The following is a 22185-nucleotide window of genomic DNA, read 5'->3' on the forward strand; positions in this document are numbered from 1 at the left end:
AAAATTGTTGTTTTATTGTTTTTTTTTTGTACTTTGGGTGCATCGAAGTTTTCCACATCGTCGCTCTTAAAGTGTGACTAACGAAGATTAATTAGGCTCGTAAAGAGGTGAAGGTATCGACTAAAAACCAAGGCCCTTCACGTAATTCTCGCTGCATCTGTCCAGGATCTATTAAACGCTCTTGAAAGCTGGCTGGTGTTTGTTCAACCACTGTAAAGCACGGCGGTGCCGAAGGAGGGGTTAACATCGGATGTCCGCTGGCACTCCGTCTTTGTAGTATGCTTGTTCCCCCCCCATGAAGAGAATTGTAAATTTAGCGGTATCTGCAAGTGGATACTGGCAGCATCAAATGCACACGTATTGAGTTCGATTCCACTCGCGACACTCAGATTTTATACCTTCTGTGTACAGTCTGTTTCACACTTGTTAATGTTTTGTTTGTAGAATTTCATTGGAACTGGTGATTACGTCGGTGATGATTAATTATTTACCTTCTAATTCCTTCTATGTCCTTGTAGTCTTTTACTTTGTTTGCTTAAGATGTCCTACGGTTTGCATTTTTTGTTGTTTGTGTGCAAATTCGGTTCGTATCAGTCCAATATAAATCTCATTTTATCGATCTTATCGATGTTTCACAAGCGTCTGATGCCAGTCAAGGAAAACAGTTTTCTTGGTATTGATTTAATATTATCTTATAATATATATTTACGTGTTGTTTTCGGTAAGGTGTAATATAATCTGTGACTTTCGGGGAGTGAATAATTTTGTGTTCTTTATTGTTGATCACAGTTAAACCAGTTTTGACTTCCGTTATTAATTTCGTTCACTGTCTCTCCAGGTTTTAATTAGTCTGCATTATTCATTAGTTTATTCGGTTTACTTCCGGTTTAACAAATGCGATGCATGAGGAATTTCTGTTAAGTGTAGGAGAAGGAAACGAGCAACAAATGAACATCGAAGTTTATGAGGTACACTACCTGGGTCTCGGGTTCGATTCCCGGCGGTGCCCGAATTTATAACTTGTGTTGGGCAAGGCCGTGGTCTAGGCAACACGGAGTTTTCCTCCGTGGCATCCCAACAATTACTCCATTCACACACAGAAGAAGGCAATGGCAAACCACTTCTGGATCATCTGCCAAGAACGTATATGACCAGGTCCCAGTCCGAGAAAAGGATGGAAGGATCCTGTTCATATGGACCTGTCGTCAGACAGAACAATAAATAATAATAAGATGAGGTGGTCTAGCGGTTAGAACGCTGACCTTGTAATCCTGGGGTCTCGGGTTCGATTCCCGGCGGTGCCCGAATTTATAACTTGTGTTGGGCAAGGCCGTGGTCTAGGCAACACGGAGTTTTCCTCCGTGGCATCCCAACAATTACTCCATTCACACACAGAAGAAGGCAATGGCAAACCACTTCTGGATCATCTGCCAAGAACGTATATGACCAGGTCCCAGTCCGAGAAAAGGATGGAAGGATCCTGTTCATATGGACCTGTCGTCAGACAGAACAATAAATAATAATAAGATGAGGTGGTCTAGCGGTTAGAACGCTGACCTTGTAATCCTGGGGTCTCGGGTTCGATTCCCGGCGGTGCCCGAATTTATAACTTGTGTTGGGCAAGGCCGTGGTCTAGGCAACACGGAGGTTTCTCCGTGGCATCCCAACAATTACTCCATTCACACACAGAAGATGGCAATGGCAAACCACTTCTGGATCATCTGCCAAGAACGTATATGAACAGGTCCCAGTCCGAGAAAAGGATGGAAGGATCCTGTTCATATGGACCTGTCCTCAGACAGAACACTAAAAAAATCTCGTTTATCCACTCCGTGTAATTGTTGGTTGTCTGTTTCGCCTGAGAGACAGGGCACTGCGTTTGCAAGATATCGAATTACTTAGATGCGATTTATTGAAATAAATGTTTGTGGTAAGAATGTTAAAATCGATATATTTATCGAGAAATGTTTGGTGTTAGGTTATTAATCACTCCATGAAACTGTAAAAAGACTGTAATTTTATAGGTAACTTCATTGAAAGCATAGAATGTGAAATGACGAGGTAAGGAGTCAGTGAGATTCAGTAAAAATGTATGAACAAAGGAAAATAAGAATGTAAAAATGATGGAAAATGTTAGATGGCGGTAAATGGTAAGGAAATGCTTTAAAAAGAATATGTCTGATTTTAGAAAGAATGGAAACAAATCTGGCGTATAGAAACGTCCATTGTGTTTCAGTTCCCAGCTCGCTTTTTTTTTTTCCGGTTCCGTTTTGCAATTTTCACGGTGGAAAACTGTGACAAATCGCTGTTCGTGTCTGCTCTCACAGGTGGAATAAAATCATCCAAATCTTTCATGCCCGTTTATCAGAGCGCAGCCCTCTTAGACTCTGCCGATCGCTGTATTTTATTATGCTGTTTGTTTCCGAATGCAGGTGTTCCTCGGTGACATGTACAAATCGAATAAACTCGTCAGTAACAGACAAGTATCGGTATTTTTGTCCATACTCTCAGATGTTTTAACAGAAGTGATTTTTGCGGATGTTTATACACGCGTCCACTATATATGAACCTAGCAAAATGTTTGCTTGAATTTTTCTGTACGTGGCGGTGGAAATTTTATATGACTGTTATCATTTCCCTACTAATTTTCTTGCGTTATTTTTAATTAATTATTTTTTATTACATTTGTGGCGATATCTTCTGTCTTGTCACTTTAATTTTTCTACTGCTCGTTGAATAATTTTTGAATATTTAGAGCATTTATTAAGGGATAAATTACTTCTGTTCTTAGATTTGGCGGACTCAAAATGGACAAAATGTTAGGAAACCGGGCAGTTAACTGTTGAATCAGGTTTCTGTGGACTGAATCGAAACTATATTCAAATATACTTACAAATAAACTTAACAAAAAGCGAAAACAATCTTAGAACTTGCATTTGAAGGGTAAGAAATTCCATTAATGCTGAATTTGTACTTCAAGAAATGAATCCGCTATGTCGTAATCCATGAAGAAGAAAAAATCGATATGAATCCAAAGAAAAGACAATCCACTCTTCAAGTGTGTGTTCTATTAATGGATTATAAGAACACTTCTGACTGTCAGCAGTCAAGTAGGGCGCTACCTTGTCTAACATACCATCGAGTATCAAAAGTCTTATCTTGTTTTTATTCAAACACGTGGGTGCAGTTGACAAGCCCCGATGATATTTTAAATTTAAGGCGTTTTTACATTTGTGTCTGTGGTTTCGTATCTCATTGTTCGATGCTCGTAACTAGCTGCTTGGCGTATCTCACCGCTTCTCACTAGAGTGGCACAGACGTAAGAACTTGGCGTATGCAAATTATATTCCTCATTCCCCGCCCATTGGCCTGACCACGCGACTGGCCAAAGGAAAAGAATCAGTTATCACGTGCCACAGGTGGGTACAGTGGAATTTCAAGCGGAGAAAGTGCAAATCAGGCTAACTAAGCGGTAGAAGGTAGGAGAGACAACAGTGACAAAGAAGATGCCTATTATTCGTTTATTTAAGTACTGACAGATGTAAAAGACTTTTTTTTAGCAGAAAATACTAACTTTTTTATGTTTCTCGAAGGACGTGGCTGATAAAGGGCAAACGCGTTTGTCAAAGATTTATGAAACTTTATTAAATTTAATTTATTCCGTCTCCAATTTTTGAACGCGAGACGGAAGAACGCAAAGCAAACAGATGAAGACGAGATGCTGTAGATCAATACATCCCTCGCCTGCTCATGTGTTCCCCCGTCTATACCCCGTCTGACCAAGGAGTGCCTGAAGTGAAATTATGAAACTTTTATTGACTGACGACGTAAGTTAGACAGCTATAGATCATTGCGCATTGCAGCCTCTCCCATGTCTTTTCTTATCCCCCTGTACAGTCTTTGTAGGTTGTTTATATTCACGAGCTCCCCCCCCCCCCCCCGGCACTCCTTGGTCAGACGGGTTATATGTAAATGTTAATTTTCCGTTACCTGACACAATTTGTTTTATGCCTGTCGTGTCCAAATTTGGTTACTTTGCATCTGTTACCGCTTACATACACATTTAACAGTGCTGAATAATTTTTTTTTGGATGCAGTTCGTAATTATTCTATTCCATGATTTGTTAACTAATTTCAGGGAGTAAGCTGATTTATTTGTTTTCCACCAAGGGAAAGAAGCTTTCCAATTACTGATGGCTTACACAGTTTAATACAACATAATTTCTGTACGGATGCACGACAACAAAATAATTACGTATTTATAAACACAGTACATGTAAAATAACGTATAAACGCACAAATTACGAAAAGACACGTAATTGCCATAAACATCAGTCGCTCAACACGTTTTAGGACGTAAACTTGATCTTCAGTGACCAAATATTGAGCAGATGACGGTCTTAAATCAAATTCTGGTTAGAAGATGGCTGTCTTTTGGGCTGTAGCGCCGTGCAGTGCCATCATCAGGACATCTCCCTGATGATGGAGGCAGCAAGGACCTCCGAAACGTTGGTAAACTTCCGCCAGACTACAGGGCGCTACAGCCGAGAAGACAACCATCTTCGGACTCATCACCGTAAAAACCTCAGACCCTGCCAATTTCTGAATACTTCACTGCATTACATTACATTTCATTACGCGTTCTAAAGAATGACAAGCTCCTAAACTTTAATGTTTTTGGAATGTGATAAGAGAAGAGCTTTCGAGTGTGTAAATAACCTTTTATTATTATTATTATTATTATTATTTAATTGTTCAAGGAATGCACTGTCATCTAATACGCCATATACAGTTTTATAAAGGAAGGCCTTTTCACTGTTAGCAACATAGTAGCCAGATTTATATAATTAATTTCAGTAATGTTATATATGGTTCTTTATTTTGATAAGCAGATATATATATGGGGTTTCTATAATACAGATATTTTAGGTACCTCTTCTTTTCTATTGGTTCTGATATGATTTATGGACGGAGACTCGCTGAGTCAATAATTACTCGCTGTTTATGGAACCCAAAGGTCCCTTACCTTGTTCACGGGAGCCTAATTTATACCCCATCTTATCCTAATCTGGATTGTTTTTTAATCTGTTGGCTTATAAGATGTACTGTCATGTTACCAGTATCTTATCTGTCACTTGAACGGTAGTAAAATACTATATTTTATTTAAATAGCTCTGTTCTGGATATGTTATAAAATGTGATAAGATAGAACAACAAATACTTAATTTTTAATTGTTTTCTTTAGAGACATGTCTTTGGTTTGTATATCGGAAAAAGACGATGAGGTCTTTCAGAGAAAATTGTCATGTTCAGACCAGATGGCATTCCGCAGGTCAGAGATAGTAGATATGACTATCGGAGATTTGATTTCTAATCCGCCAAACGAATGCCTACAACATGACGTGTTCTTCATTTCAGTGTCTTGTCTTGTCGACACTTATGACTAAAATGAGAATGTTTATGTCCACATGACAGTCTCGTTAGTATATTAGAGCACCCAAATACAATTATTAATTTATATCTTAATTGCGTCATGTTTGTGTTTTATTGATACAATAATTTATTTACCGTCTATACACAAACTTAAAAATGTCGTTTAAAATTACTTAAATTATAACATTTTTTCATTAGATACTGGATCTTGTTACATTTTGTATTGACGACATGTTTCGATGTGTATTACATCATCATCAGGTCTATCAATTTTAAAAACTGTTTTAAAAACTGTTGCACATCTTGCTTTGCGTATATTGATTTGTTTGATTTTTAAGTCTCTTCCTTTAAATTTGAAGGTTGTGCCTGGATGTTTTATATCTGTAAAATTAATTTTCAAATCGTGATTTTGGATATTGACATAGGAAATATAATAATTTACTAATTTAAAGAGTTATTGCGTAATATAACGTAATACAATGTAAAACAATCATAATAAATAGTAGTAAAAGGTAGTAAAACATACCGGGTTGTAAGTGATGTGTTGTGTGTCCGATATTAACAATTATTAAATTCAGATTTGATTGATTCTTGTTCGTCGCCCTGCGTCATATTGTAACACAGCAGGTTCGTATTTAATGTGTGACGGACAGAATTGATTTCTGTCCTTGCTAATAGCGACTGGTATGTTCCCCCTTACAGGCACGGCCCATGTTGATACCTGGTGACGTCATCACAAGGGGGCTGTTCACCTCCGACACTTCACGCTGACAGGTAAGTCTGAGCTCCAACCTCTGCGCTGTGTCATGTTATCACAGTGAATCGCTCCATCACACTGTGATATTTAGACGAGCAACTCCTGGAAGCTATTTGTTTGAAGTGATTAGCTTCAAGTTCAGGGAAATAACCCTGGTATTCATTGGATAGGGGCCTGGGCAGACCATAGAGCCAGATAGATATTTATATGAAGTCTTAAAGGACTAGTGGTAACTATATGTACCACCTGGTTTAACAGTCAGTAACTCTTCGTTTTGTATTTATGTATTCCGTGTAATTCTCGCTGTTAACAACGATTATTTCCTTAAACAGCGTTAACTAGTTCAATTTTGCAACGGTGAAGAGCTGTGTTTTCTTTGAGGTACGGACTAGATTATTAAAATATATTTATATGAGCTTCATGCTTTAGTGTTGTTTTGATACGCTGTAAGATTCCGTTGTCAAGGGAACTGACAACCGTAGCGTTTCCTCCGTTATGGAACGGTAAAAAAAAAATCAGATCATCTTCTGGTACGTCTGAAGAATTTGACGATTTCTTTTGTGTTGGTTTGATTCATTGAAAGTCACATCAGTTCAACTTAAAGTGGATTGTCTCTTCAGACACTGATTTGCCGAGTGGGTTAGCGTGATATTGAGGGCAAAGGACGAATATTAGATTTTAGGTTCTTGGTGTCGTGTGGTCTCGTAGGAGGTTGGTTACCAACGCTTCCATCTGCGGGCGTTACTTTCCTCGGAAATGTTACTAAAAATATGGCAACACTGAAACAGTTGTGGGCTGGTAGTTCGGAAAATCCATGACTTGAGCCCTCGTACCCGGGGTTGATTCTCACCGTCATCCATCATTCAGAGCACAGCCGTTGGACCATCATAATTCCCAGGGGGCGTTGAATCCACCTCGCATGTCGCAAGCCAGTAGTAAAAAATGCCTATGCCGTAGACTTTGAGTGAACTGATAGTTGGGAACAGGTTTTTATTTTCTGTAAGAGTTCTCAGAATTGAGAGTAAAATATAGAGTCTTGAGTTCTTTGTGTAGAGTTTGTTTGCTTTTTTCGTGATTTCAAAGGCTCGTCTGCATCGAGGACTATATTTGAATTGCACCCTGTTGGACATACTGTAGACATAATTCTTACGCAATTATCGTAAAGCAATGTAACTATATTTAGCATTAATATATCCGCAGCAAAAATAAGATAAATGTCTGAAAGTGTGAAATTAAGAGAACTTGGTGACGTGTACAGATCTCGTAGCAGAATGTTGGTAGGATAATGGAGGAACAAATGGTACGACGGGCTTGAACATTTAATTAAGATGAGGGACTTAAGTATACTCAGAGAATTCTGATAGGGAGACTGATTGTATAACCATTGGTTAAAACACTGAGACTTTTGGATATTGAGTTGAGACCTTTCTTTCCAGAAAACTGCGTTAAGTTAGAGTCTGCGAGGTATTAATCCTTTGAAGCCGAAGCTCGTCTAAATATTTAAGAATTCAGTCCGTACCGCAAAGAAAACATTTCACTTTACCATTACAAATATCGACTGTTTAACGCTGTTTGAGGAAGTAGTAGCTGTTTACAGTGAGAATCATACGAAACAAATAAAATACGAAATACAGTGTTACTGGTTGTTAAAGCAATTGGTACGTACAGTTACCACTAACTAGTCTTTGATGGTTAATGAGGATGGAAGGATCTAATTAGCTTTTTAATACTGCAGTGCATGCATGTGTGACTTGGTGATGACCTCATGAATTTTGTAGAAGCAGGTATCTTCTTTCCTATCCTCTGCACGACTTGCAAAGTCTTACTGCCGTAGAAAATGTACGTGACGTCACTTGTAACACAACGCAATCTCTCTGTCTCTCTGATTTAGCAGCATCCAACAATTCTGCAGTTTTTCTTCTAAAGAATTTCACCATTGCGTGTTTATTATTTTCAGTTCTGCTTTTTGATATTCCATTGTCTTAACGTAACTAAACAGGTAATTAAGCTGATGATCGCTTACCCGGTCATATTCGTCTCATAGCTAATTCTGTACCTGCCTGATTGTTATGCTTCTTAAATAACAAAATTGGAAAGTGGGAATACATGTATTCCGATTTGCTCAGTCGGTAAAATCACTCACTGGACGTGGGCCATACAGTCACGTTTCTATCTCCGGCTTGAGCAGGGATATTTTCATCTTACCACAATTTTTCTCTTCCCATCTGTGAGCCTTGGCTCATTGACTCATTGACTCTCTCATCCAAGGAGCCGGGGGCATCTTTCCCTGAGATAAAGTTGCCAGAAGCTTACCACTCAACTCCATCAAGTGCTGAAGTTAAGAATGCGTAAATCTTTGCGTATATGCTGTACACACGCCACGGTGGTCTAGCGGTTAGAACGCTGGCCTTGTAATCCTGGGGTCTCGGGTTCGATTCCCGGTGGTGCCCGAATTTATAACTTGTGTTGGGCAAGGCCGTGGTCTAGGCAACACGGAGTTTTCCTCCGGGGGCTTCCCCGGTTTCTCCATGGCATCCCAACAATTACTCCATTCACACACAGAAGAAGGCAATGGCAAACCACTTCTGGATCATCTGCCAAGAACGTATATGAACAGGTCCCAGTCCGAGAAAAGGATGGAAGGATCCTGTTCATATGGACCTGTCGTCAGACAGAACACTAAATAGTAAAATATATGCTGTACGTCTTTATTTTGTGGTATTTAGGCCCAGGGACTTGCTTTACTGTATTCAAGTGAAGGCGAATGTACTGTTCGCGACTGTAATCTTGAGACTTTGCAAGGAATGCAGGAGGTCCGAAGCTTTAAAGGCAGACCCTACTTGTCCTCCTTCCCCCAACTTCCTCGCCCCGCAAGTCTCAAGATTACAGTCGCGGACTGTACTTTAATTTTGAGATTGCCTTCCTGGTTGTTACTTGCTCCGAATCCTCAAGGTCGTTCTCCTGGCTCTTAGGAAAACGTCGACGCAGTATACAGTCATAATTAATGATCTCCATCTGCCTGCTTCCTGTAAATTACTTTATTAAACCAGCTTGTGCTGGCGTTGGTCGTTGTAGATGTGTGTCAGTACCGCGAGCAAGTTGTCGATGGGTGGGAGGAAGTTAATGTTTCCTGCCAGACTAGCACAGGAAATGTCTTCTGTTCCGACCCACCTCCCCTCGACGCCATCTTCATTTGGCCAACATAGTAACTTGTATGTCTGTCTGTCTGTGTTTTGTTTCCTGTACCATATCTCGTTTATTGTGACACGCTTTTCAGGGCTAAAATTGTGTTGGTTGAAACTGGAGATGCGAATTATTTCGCCTGTGAGGGTAGTGTTGTTGTCAAACTTTCCAGTCCCTCCATCTCTTCCTGAACATTTCCACTTCGAAGACTTCGAGTTGTGCTGAAGCTTTGTCTTAACGGCCATATTGTCTTTGTGTTGTTTTATAAGTGTTTCTCAAAGGATCCCTGTAAGAACACTACAAAGGACTGGTTATTCTCACAATAATTAAGGACGTTTTGGGTAAATACTTCGGTGTTTGTCTGTCTGTCTGGCACAGAAAAGTGGCCCATTTCCTAATCTCTTTAGTTATTATCAGACTGGTTAAACGGACGGAAAGACTAGGTTATAATTAGTTGCTAACTAAGTATGGGTGTGTAAATCCATTCATGAGCAACCGTTGCTTCCTATAGGTTGCCCTGGAAACAGCTGACTGGAGCAGGGCCCTTCTAGAGAAACCAGAGACCAGAACAAAATTAGGAAGCACTTTAAACGAGAAGAAGTCTCATTTAAATAATATACAAGATTTCAGTCCGTACCGCAAAGAAAACACAACACTTCATCATTACAAAGATCAAATGGTTAATCCTTTGACGCTCGTCTGTATAATATTTACGAATTCAGTTCGTACCGCGAAGAAAACACAACTCTTCACCATTACAAAGATCAAATGGTTAATCCTTTGAAGCTCGTCTATATAATATTTACGAATTCAGTTCGTACCGCAAAGAAAACACAACACTTCACCATTACAAAGATCAACTGGTTAATCCTTTGAAGCTCGTCTATATAATATTTACGAATTCAGTTCGTACCGCAAAGAAAACACAACACTTCACCATTACAAAGATCAAATGGTTAATCCTTTGAAGCTCGTCTGTATAATATTTACGAATTCAGTTCGTACCGCAAAGAAAACACAACTCTTCACCATTACAAAGATCAAATGGTTAACGCTGTTCAAAGAAATAGTCACTGTCAACACTGGTAACCATACGAAACCGATCATTACAAAACACATCATTACTGACTCCGAAGACAGATGGTACATATAGTCACTACTACAATTTAAAGAGTTAATGTCTAAAAAAACATAACCGATGGATCTGGTCTTTGGCTGATGTAGTCTGCTTGTTAGCAGAACCAAATACGGACAATTATTTATAAGTTTTGTCTGAAGAATTTTATGCTAAGTTAATGTGTTACTTCGCATGAGGAACGTGGGTGGATTATAGAAACTCGAGACAGGCAAAAGCGTTAAGTTTCTCCTTTCTACACATTTCATTCGGTCGAAGGTGTATCTGTAGTGACAGCGAAGTCTACAGAGCGACTGGCATCTCGCGTTCTCGAGATCTTAATTAAAAGTATTCCTTTGTAATAACAAACGAAGGGCTTGTTATCGACCTCACAGAAGTGAAGCTCACACGTCACTAAAACAAATAACCTATAACCTGATTATCGAGGATTGGTGGTTTGTTTACCCTGGATATAATTTAATTTCGAACTATATTTCTAACAAAAGCTTCTCCACATAAGTTGGTTTTCACTAAATTTTACATGAAATTCAATGTCAATGATCCAAGACCAGATAGATCAGACCACAGGTTTTCTTTCTTTCCTGAGCAACATGATACCTTGAGAACTCTAACCAATATCGTCCTTTAGAGACCTGTAAATTCTTATCTGGTAGGAGAGCCCGAAACTAGTTACCAAAACCTGCAATTGGATACTATACGTAGCCAGTTGAAGCCAGTTCCGGAACACAACATGTTATTAACCCTGCGCTCAGCGCCCTAGCTGATTGACTACTTCATAGTACAGTCAGTAAAGTGGCTAGCTGCAGGCTCGGCAGCCAACTTTCGATTCTCGGTAAAAACAGGGACTTTATGTTCTGAAACATTTTCAAATCGACTCACATCTCGTCCAGGCCACTCTGTAAGTTTTATCCTTAGGATAAAACAACCGTAGCTCGAAGCAGTAATTTGTTTATTCGTTTTGTGGGTTGTGACGTAAGTATGCTTATAGAGAGTGTCCCCCAAAAAAGATGTATACACACAGCCATTAAACACGTTAACATTTTGTGACGTAAGTGTGCTTATATCTTTGGTAACCTCAGATACGAGGTGCGATCGGAAAGTTTCAAGACTGTGTCAATAGAGGGCGAACCGGATGTAGTACGAGCTTCTGCCGCTAGGGGGTGCGGCCTACATTCATAGTGAATCAGTGTGCCAGCCGGCATCATCGAATTAGCATTTGTTTCTTAGTTACGGGCGTTTTGGTAGTGCATTACACCGACCCTCCTGCGATTTCGGAATGGCGTGTGCATCAAATTTTGCCAAAGACTCACCAAAACGGCTACGGAAACCTATGAAATGCTAAAGCAAGCATTTGGGGAGTCCGCAATGGGTCGTGCACAAACTTTTGTGTGGCATTCACGTTTTAAAAATGGCCGAACCTCTGGCGATGATGACGAGCGTTCTGGACGACCATCTTCGAGCACAACGCTCGAAAATGTTACGAAGATTCGGCAGGCCATTCACGAAGATCGACGTCATACCATCAACGACTTGTGCGACATTGTTGGGATAGGCTATGGGACCTGTCAGCTGATTCTAAAGGAAGAACTCCACATGCGACGCATCCTGTCTGAGGACCAGAAGCAGAATCGACTTCTCGTTTGTCAGGAGCTCAAAGATCTTGCAAGAACCGACCCCAACTTCCTTTCTAAGCTCCGTGTGACTTCTTCCTCTTCCCAAAGATGAAAATTCAGCTAAAGGGAAGGAGATTTGAGACGATAGAAGAGATTCAGGCAGAATCGCAGATGGTGCTTGACAGGCTGACAAAGAAAGATTTCCAGGGATGCTTCCAGGCTTGGCAGCGGCGCTGGGATCGTTGTGTTCACTCCCAGGGGAACTACTTCGAGGGTGATGGATGAATTTAATACCTGAGATAAGTGTATCTTTTTTTTATAGGCGCAGTCTAGAAACTTTCCGATCGCACCTCGTATATTGTTTTAAAATTTTTCTCTGACAATCTTTCCCACCGAGAATCCTGTACGCGGTTTCGCCCTCAGTCCTTGTCCCAGGCACCGATTTCTGTCGCTATTTCTGCCTCGTTCGACCGTCGTATTAAGACGTGACAGTGCTGGGGTAATGGTGATTGATGAACTTGGGGACTAATCAAGAAACTTGAAAGTGGAACGTAAAGTGCACAAGTGTTTGACAAAGAAATGACGTTCCGGTGCTCTATATACATTTACACCCTAGAACTTTAAGAAAATAGGGGGACTGCAGTAAACCGAATTGCAGAGAACCTTCTCATGGCGATGTTAACAAATTTATTTTTGAGAAACTGATAGTCGCTTAGCTCATCAAGAATTCCTTCGCTTTTAATGAACCCCGAAGGCTCTTCTCCGTGTTTACAAGAGCCCAGAACCAAGCCCTGTCCTGAGCTAAATCAATACATCTCACATCCTCGAACCCTGTTTCTCTCTAATCCCTTTTAATATTATTCTACCATCTATGCCTAGGTATTCCGAGTGGCATCTCCCCTTCAGGTTTTATAACCAAAATTGTTATATTGAGGATATTATGAGGATGTCTGACTAGGGAAACATGAAACAGTTACTGAATTTTGGAGGACAACGGTTCTTTCTACTTATTTTCATCGCTTAAGATTTCTTAAAAATTAAAGCTGTCCCTCTGTAGGTTATGTTGGCGTCTGGGGAGGTGGGAGTGGAATTATAGCTCCTACTCATTCTTAACTTCGGCAATAGATGGGGTGAGTGGTCAGCGTCACGTCCCGGCCGTGCTTTAATCCCGGGATAGGACCCCGGCACCCACTGGACAGGAGGCTGGTTGGTCCCCAGAGCAGAGGCTAGACGAACCATCCTGTGACCCTGTCAGGGATCGAACCCCGGTCGTCCGGTCCCGGATATTGTAAGATTTTTATTTTTTATGTTGGTGATGTAAGAACTTTCGGAGGAAACGTTTTAAGAGATAATGAATCATCGTTTTAAAGTACATAAATCACCGTGTGATCCACAGATACTCCGGAGAGAATATTGTTCGGAAGAACAGTAAATATATCCGTTTTATTCCTGCAAAAAAAAAAATTAAAAAATACGCCAAGCTGCAGTTTTTGAAGAGATATCAAGGATCGGCGTTGTTCAACGACACGTGTAGTTTTTATCTTTTGCAGAAGCGTAATAAAGCAAAGGAACAGCTCTTCCGACATCGCGTCACGCCATCTTTATGACACAGTTTGCTTCAGGCTCTCCGCCACGAATTTTACTCTCTTACGTGAAATGTTTCGGACGAAGACAATTTTTTTTTTCCGTCTACTTTCTCTTAGCCATTTAAAACCCGGTGGTAACTATATTTACCACCTCATTTAACGTTCAGCGCCTCTACATTTTGAACACACTGTGTATTTATGGGCATCGTATGATTCTCAGTGAACACAGCGATTATTTCCCTGAACATGATAAATCGGTTTAACTCTGTAACGAAAAATCACCCTCGTAAAGGTCATTTACCCCGGATAAAGCGGGCGTTCGTGGCATAATTAGCAGAGGCGGTCACACCAGAATTGTCACGCTATGAATACATTTTATAACTTAAGTTGATCTTGTGTTTATGATATTGATTTTTCCCTGTGCTGTCTTATTATAAACTGATGGCCAAAACTGGATGTTCGTGCATTTTGTTCTGTACGTTGATAGATAGGTTCTGAAGCTTGAGGACAGGGCAGTGTTCGTCAGGGTCCACGCCTTGTCACTCCCTCCTCGATATGCGTTCATCTATTCGTAATTCGTTTCTACTCAAAACACAAGTTTTTAGTGGTACAACGTACTTGCAAAATTTTTATGTTTCTGTGTGTTGTTCAGAATCTTTCGTAAGGCAGAATGATTGGTGAAAATCTTTACACAGAGAACTGGAACCAATTGGTTAAGAGGTTGTATTAAAAATTAAATTTTTTACTAATTACATAAGCAGATATTATCGTGTCTCTGGGGTGTTCAGAAAATATTACACCATAGGGATATATGGGTGTGTCCAGGGCACTGAGTAACTGGCATGTCCCCTCCACCGTTCTGTCTGGCAGACTAATGAAGTAAAACTCTTTACCAGTTGATAATATTCATATAAAAAATTGTCCGACTACTGGAAAGGTGCAGTCCGAGGCGTAGATTAAGAATTATAAATATTAAATCTAAAACTTCTTGACGATGGTGAAGAGTCAATTGAATAAAAATTTACTTGGATATTATCCATCGTCTAGTAAATATAAAACGTAAAACGACGTTTCGGAGATGGGACTCTATTTCCGTCTTCAGGTTCGTACACAGTTGGGCGCACTAGATAGAGCTAATCCCTATTACTAGACGATGGATAATATCCAAGAACATTTTTATTCAAATGATTATAAATATTGTCTGAAGTGGCTTCATCTGGCCCAGAATTGGGGGTCTAGTGAAGGGCAGTAATGTTGTTTAGGAAAAGTTAACTTCTACCATTAAATTAGGCCTGTGGAGACTCCTGACATTCCAGGTTTGATATTTCATGTACATTTTATGTTGCTTCGCAACCAGCGAACGATCCGTCGTCGAAATCCACGGCTTAGTGTGACATTTCGTAATGTGTCAGTTCACCCTCCATGTCTGGAGGCTAATTCCACTGCCCAAAACCCGAGTAAGCGCCTTGCCGTGGTGAAAAGAGGCCCAGTGAACGTGCAAAAATGGTGTAAGGGAATTTTATGACGCTCGCTCGCTCTGTGACTGAATAAAATGTAGTAAATACACGCACGACCTACACGTGCCTTTGCGTGCGTGTATATATACAAAATTTGTTTAATGCAACTTTTGCTTTTGATTATTTTGAAAATGACTTTGTTTTTGTTATAGTCAACCTGACTCTGTTTTCCTCTTATTTTGAATTTCATTTTCAGCGGCTGTAATTATTCTTTTGTAGTTTACATTCGCTCTTCAGCTTTCACTTGCCTAAAAGCATGGATGAAGCTAGGTTGTTATGAATTCTCGTTTTCGTATGTTTCGAGATTTTACGCGACATAATCAGGTTACGTCGTGATGATGGAGGCAGCAACGACCTCCGAAACGTCGGTAAATTTCTGCCATAGTACACGGCGCAACATCCCAGAAGACAGCCATCTTGCCTTCTTTTATTTTTCTGAGACTGAAGAAGAGAAGAGGCTGTCCTACTTTCTGTTCGCCTTTCTTTCTTTCTTTCTTTCTTTCTTTCTTTTTCTTTCTTTTTCTTTCTTTCTTTCTTTCTTTCTTTCTGTCTTTCTTTCTTTCTGTCTTTCTTTCTGTCTTTCTTTTTCTTTCTTTCTTTCTGTCTTTCTTTTTCTTTCTTTCTTTCTGTCTTTCTTTCTTTCTGTCTTTCTTTCTTTCTTTTTCTGTCTTTCTTTCTTTCTTTCTTTCTGCCTCTCTTTTCATCCTTCTCTGTCTTTCTCTCTGTGCCCCTTGTACGTATATATCCTGGCGTTTCTAATTGGAAATAATCCGTAGTTGCATGTGAAGTAAGATGTAGGCAACGTTACATTCGTGCATGTCAGTTTGGTTGCATACACCCCAGGCAGTTTATGGTTTTGTGTTTGTCGTGACATGCGTAGAGTGCTACAGGGTCCCACGTCCCACACACACACACACACACACACACACACACTGCGCTGTTCGGCGTAATTGAGACCTCTGACCTTAATAATTTTGACGGAATTTATGTAAAGGCGAAGTGAAATGAAATTCATTAAATACGCGCGCATGCGTATGAAGCCTCACTGCTGCTTCGTCTAATTATAAACTGCTTTGCTCGTTTAATTGACTTGGTTCAGCGTGTAATTCTGCCTCAATCATTTTATCTCTTACTTAGGCCTCCAATTACGCACTGCCACTCCCAATTATGAACTACTACGTACAGGTTTCGCCAATTTGTCTGTTCGCTGCAGCAGCAGCGTTTACGTTCAGAGAGTACGTCGTACCATTTTAACTACGATGCAATGTGTTGGTCGACTGGAGTTCGATTCCCGATAGGAGAGGATTTTTCTCTTTTCCATACAGGCTCTGGTGCCCACCGAGCTACGTGCCCGGTGGTTACTGGGGGGGGGGGGGGGGGTTTCCCCTCAGGGATGAAGAGGGCCGGGGCGTGAATCTAACTACTTAAATCCAGAGCCAAAGATTAAGAATTCGTTGAGCTTTGCCTGTGTGTCGTGGTGCTTCGTTAAATGTCAAGGACAACATTACATTATGCGTGCTCTGATCTTTAAAATGATGTGTGTATTTCTAGCCCTGAAGATGGGGACAGTATGTTCTCCTGTTGCAAAACTGGGCCATTGGTCATAAACTTTGCATTTCGTATTTGTGCGTTTCATATGATTCTCAGAATAAACAGCGATTAGTTCCTTGAACAGCGTTAACCATTTAGTCTACGTAATGGTGAAGTTTAGTGTTTTCTTCGCGGTACGGACTGAATTCTTAAATATTATTTAGTTTCAGCTTCGAAGGTTGTAGGATGAAATAATACAATTCGATTTGACTTCACTTTCATGTAAAGTACGGACTTAAATAGGCATATACAGACCTACAAACACGACGTCCGCATTTTGAGTAAATTTAATGCAATTTTTTCAGAAGGACGTTTCGAAGTCTGATTATCTCTGTCTTAAGGACTGGCAGATTTGATTAACCTTACCACTGTGACCGATAACTGGATCTATTTGCTATCTGACGCTAAAAAATGATCAATACTGACAGCATGGAATATAAAAAAAACCTTCTACTCATATTTGATTGGATGGATTCGGAGAATTGGAATATCTATTAGACAATTCAGTATTTTTCTTATCTGTTGTCCAGAAACATGGTGGATGAACGGTCTTCCGTGGGCGCAAGCAAACTAGATAGTTTCCGTGGTGTTTTGAAGCACTGAACCGGTTTAACTACGTTAAATTAAGGTAACCTTCCTGTTCGTTTTGTGTAGTTGCCAGCTGGATCGTGTTCAGCGGTACGTGACATGGCACTGGGTCCTGATAATACGCTTACATAAATGAACAGACGCGGGACATTGGACATGGTATTAATACCTCATATTAATCCCGACGGTGGATCGTGGTTGGGCCCAAAGAACAAGGTCCATAGAAATATTGGTACAGATGTTTTTTTCTCGAATTTGTAATCTTCTGCTTTTTTTTCTTTCAAGAGTTGAGTTTTGACTCGTGTATGACGATTTATATTGTTTTCAAAATTAAGATTACCATTATGCAGTAAAATTGGTACAAGTGCCTCTTTCTATCACTAATGAAAGTCGGGATACATTTTTCTTTTCAGGTTTTAATTTTCGTAAAATATTTACTGAGGCGAAAAGGAATGTCATGTCAGACATATTTAATGAAAATTTATGAATCTGTGTCGTGCAGTTGGCAATGAACAAATTTTATTTTAAAACTAAATCACCCGTTCCCAGCTCAGAGGTTTCTTAAAATAAAATGGACGGTAATAATGAAATTGCTTATTTCTCAGGTGACACGTATGTTATGAACTGTTTTAAGCTTGTAACAAACTTAACACAGTAAACAGGAGGACATTTCATCGTCCTGACACGTGAAAGTTGGTTCACACTCTCGGCATTATTTTTACTGGCATTGTGTTCAGATTCTGAAAACGACAGGATGTGACGTCATACATATTTTCTATTTACTGCTGTGATGATTTACGGCGATAAATCTTACAATTCCCAGGGGGGGGGGGGGGGAACCGAGCGATACTTCTTGGTGATGTTCACTGCTGTATAGATAATTTATAAGGTTGATACTCAGTATTTATTTAAGGATTTTTCGTGGTCTTTAGTTCAGACTGTCACATTGCTGTTACTTAATTTTAAATGCGTTTCGGCAAAAATTATCTTAATGTGAATTCACAAATTGTGGCACTTAATATTTTTGTATCGTACCAGTGATTTAAATGCAGATATGTAACTTGTGTTGGGCAAGGCCGTGGTCTAGGCAACACGGAGTTTTCCTCCGTGGCATCCCATTCACACACAGAAGAAGGCAATGGCAAACCACTTCTGGATCATCTGCCAAGAACGTATATGAACAGGTCCCAGTCCGAGAAAAGGATGGAAGGATCCTGTTCATATGGACCTGTCGTCAGACAGAACACTAAATAAATAATAATAATGTAAAACTTGAGGTTCTCACAGCGGTGAGTATGAAGATTTCCGTCTTCTGGGTTGTTGCGCAGTGTAGTCTGGTCGATGTTTACCAACGTTTCAGAGGTCATTCTGCCTCCGTCATCGCCCTGATGACGGAGGCAGTATGACCTCTGAAACGTTGGTAAACATCGACCAGACTACACAGCGCAACAACCCAGAAGACGGAAATCTAAATGCAGGTACTTCACAACATTTGTTAAACGATAGGAAACTCAGATTTCTTACAATAGAAATGTTTCCCACATAGAGTCACCGTATAATCGTTAATTTGTCAGTAAACGTTCAACGCGTAATGTAGTCCCTTTTGTCTTCCACACTAGATCTTGTCGTCGTCTAATGGTTACAGCAGATTTATGTGAGTCACTTGTACCAACCTCATCAAAGATTAATATAATGTGCATTTTCTTCAGGATATTGGAGACGCTTGTTTACAGATTGACATCAGTATAATTAACTTCAGAAAATGGTTGTCAGCTAAGGGGGGTGGGGGGTACTCTTAGTTTCTTTTCAGCAATAATTAACTTTCATGGAACAGAGACTTCTAGAGAAGTTAATAGTCATTCAGCTAATCAACAAATTCCCCTTCTTTTATGTAGCATACAAGATTCTTCTGTCCTCATTTAAAAAGACTCTTCAAATCGTGTCAATTAACGCGAAATAAACCCCCCTATTGAGGGGTTATGTACAGATTCAGCTGTGTTTTTCTACACGTAAAGGAATGAAGCACATTTCTGCTCCTCGTGTGTGCACGCGTGTGTATAATATTCGAGCCGTGTGTCCTGTGTAAGTAAAACTGTCCCACTCTACGCCATTTAGACGCTTGGGGGAAGAGTTGTATAGCTCCAATTAATTCTCAACCTCGGCAGTAGGTGGGGGTGAGTATAGAAAGTGTTCGGAAGCCAGTAGAATCTGTTTTTGTTGTTGAATAATTTATCTACTTTTCTACTGTTTCACCGGTCTGTTTCTACCCTCTGGTTTAGTGGGGTGTGAAGTGTTTCTACCCTCTGCAGCCTGAAATGTGATTAGGGGGTCGGCGACAGACGCATTTCTGTTCAGTCGCCTAGGCAACTATTAGAATACATTACCATATGCAGGGCAAATGTGTTCTGCGTTCTGTGGGGCAGCTTAAGTATTAATCTGTGATCCCCCAATTCAACAGTAGAGATAATTTGTTCTTTTATTAACCTGTTCAGTTGCGTTCTTTGTCGAAATGGAATGCGTTATGTTCGGTGGCCAGTGACGTTTCGAAATAGGGGAAATGACGGCAATGTGACATGGGTGTGTTGAGTGATGCTTGTTCGGATCTTGTCAGAGGCAATTTGACCGAAATCCGTAACTTTGAAACTACAGAGAGTGGATTCTTAGTAAGTACGCATAGAATACAGTACTTTATTAACTCGTATGGACATGTAAGTAGTAAATTATACGCCAGGTTAATCGTCGAAATTACAGCGTTGTGGAAAATATGAAGTCAGGCATTGTTATGTTTTCTGATAAAACTTTTTAAAACGTTAGTAACAGATTTTATTTTATTTTATTTTATTTTACCCTCCTTTGCTTTTTTAATTCCTTCTTTCTGCAATATTTTTATTTTCATGTATTCCAAGTTTATTTTTCTCTTTTCTCAACATTGGCTTCTCCATTTCTTTGTATTTCCTTTTATTCTCTTATTTTTATTCTTTCGCTACTGCAGCGCCGTTCCTTGAAGTGGTGAATAATGGAACTAGCGCGTTAGTACACGTTCCGTCTGTATCAGGGAACAGAGCGGGGAACAGAGAGGAGCTGTCACGTGCAATGACTCGTTGAAAGTTCAACCCTATATGGGAGTTCAAGGGAATCTGAGCTGTTGGACCTGTTTTTTGCGAAATGCAGTTAATTTTACTTCTAGAGATCACTAACATCAAGTTGGTATTTCTGTTTGTGTGTGTCCTCTAAGAGTACAGCCGAAATCTTATCCGATATTTACTCCGACGTTGACAGACTTATGCGTCGTTGCGCCATGTTGTCTGATAGAAGATTGCCGACGTTTTATCGCCCTGATGATGGAGGTAGCAAAGACCTCTGAAACGTAGGAAAACTTCTACCAGACTATACAAGACGCAAGATCCCAGATCAGGAAACTGGGCGGTGCGTTATTTTGTGCGTAATAAAATTGTCATTAGGACTCTTTGTGCGATTTTAAACAAGCCTTCGTGTTTCTCTAAAGAAATATAATTCTTTTAACAGAATTTAAAATATCACGTTTTTTGGCTGATTCGTTTTCAACCTTAATATGTTCCGAACTTTATATTTGTAAGCAAACTTTGCCTTTTCGCTGTAAGTCTCCTTTCTCGGTCCGTTTTCTACATCTGTGCTCATTATTCTGTCTCTCTGTATGTTACCTCTTTCATCTTTTTTCCTTTGAGCAGCTTTGACTGTGAGGTTAAGAGGTTATTCAAGGAATGTTGACGAGAATCTTCACAAATTGAAATATCCCTTTTAGTAGAAATTGTAAACAAAGAATTTCCTTCAGAACTCACGGACTTGGGAAGTGTTACAATGCTTGTGTTGTAATTTTAAGTAATGTGCGTTTGTACTTAACCTGTATGATGCTCATAGGATTGAAACCTGCTGTAATTAATTTATTTTTTTGGGTGTTTCGATACCTAAATGTGTCCTGTAAGAGTATTGCTATTTTTATCTGTCATTGGAGGAACTTGTCGGGCATAACCTCAAATGTTGACGTATTTATAACGTTTTGTAATTGTCGACCGATAAACATTATTTCTAACGTTGTTTGCTTGTAAGTTTATAATGTACGAGGTGCGATCGGAAAGTTTCTAGACTGCGCCTATAAAAAAAAGATACACTTATCTCAGGTATTAAATTCATCCATCACCCTCGAAGTAGTTCCTCTGGGAGTGAACACAACGATCCCAGCGCCGCTGCCAAGCCTGGAAGCATCCCTGGAAATCTTTCTTTGTCAGCCTGTCAAGCACCATCTGCGATTCTGCCTGAATCTCTTCTATCGTCTCAAATCTCCTTCCCTTTAGCTGAATTTTCATCTTTGGGAAGAGGAAGAAGTCACACGGAGCTTAGAAAGGAAGTTGGGGTCGGTTCTTGCAAGATCTTTGAGCTCCTGACAAACGAGAAGTCGATTCTGCTTCTGGTCCTCAGACAGGATGCATCGCATGTGGAGTTCTTCCTTTAAAATCAGCTGACAGGTCCCATAGCCTATCCCAACAATGTCGCACAAGTCGTTGATGGTACGACGTCGATCTTCGTGAATGGCCTGCCGAATCTTTCGTAACATTTTCGGGCGTTGTGCTCGAAGATGGTCGTCCAGAACGCTCGTCATCATCCACAGAGGTTCGGCCATTTTTAAAACGTGAATGCCACACAAAAGTTTGTGCACGACCCATTGCGGACTCCCCAAATGCTTGCTTTAGCATTTCATAGGTTTCCGTAGCCGTTTTGGCGAGTCTTTGGCAAAAATTTGATGCAC

The 22185-nt window shown here is 40.1% G+C and overlaps 1 protein-coding gene across 4 annotated transcripts in view; it reads left to right on the forward strand.

Moving 5' to 3' along the window:
• Window positions 1–22185, forward strand: part of LOC110841344 (hexosaminidase D) — a 97329-nt gene that overhangs the window by 56395 nt on the left and 18749 nt on the right. For 3 of the 4 annotated variants that reach the window (XR_015538098.1, XM_022086808.2, XM_022086807.2), the window contains exon 2: window positions 6136–6207. The exons of the other annotated variant lie outside the window; for it this stretch is intronic. The gene's annotated coding sequence lies outside the window, so the exon portion shown is untranslated. The remainder of the gene's footprint in view (window positions 1–6135; window positions 6208–22185) is intronic. 4 annotated transcript variants of the gene reach the window in all.

This window comes from Zootermopsis nevadensis, unplaced genomic scaffold, assembly GCF_977971745.1.
Source record: "Zootermopsis nevadensis isolate Lab colony 2312 unplaced genomic scaffold, Znev_1.0 Znev_ptg000032l, whole genome shotgun sequence".
NCBI lineage: Eukaryota > Metazoa > Arthropoda > Insecta > Blattodea > Termopsidae > Zootermopsis > Zootermopsis nevadensis.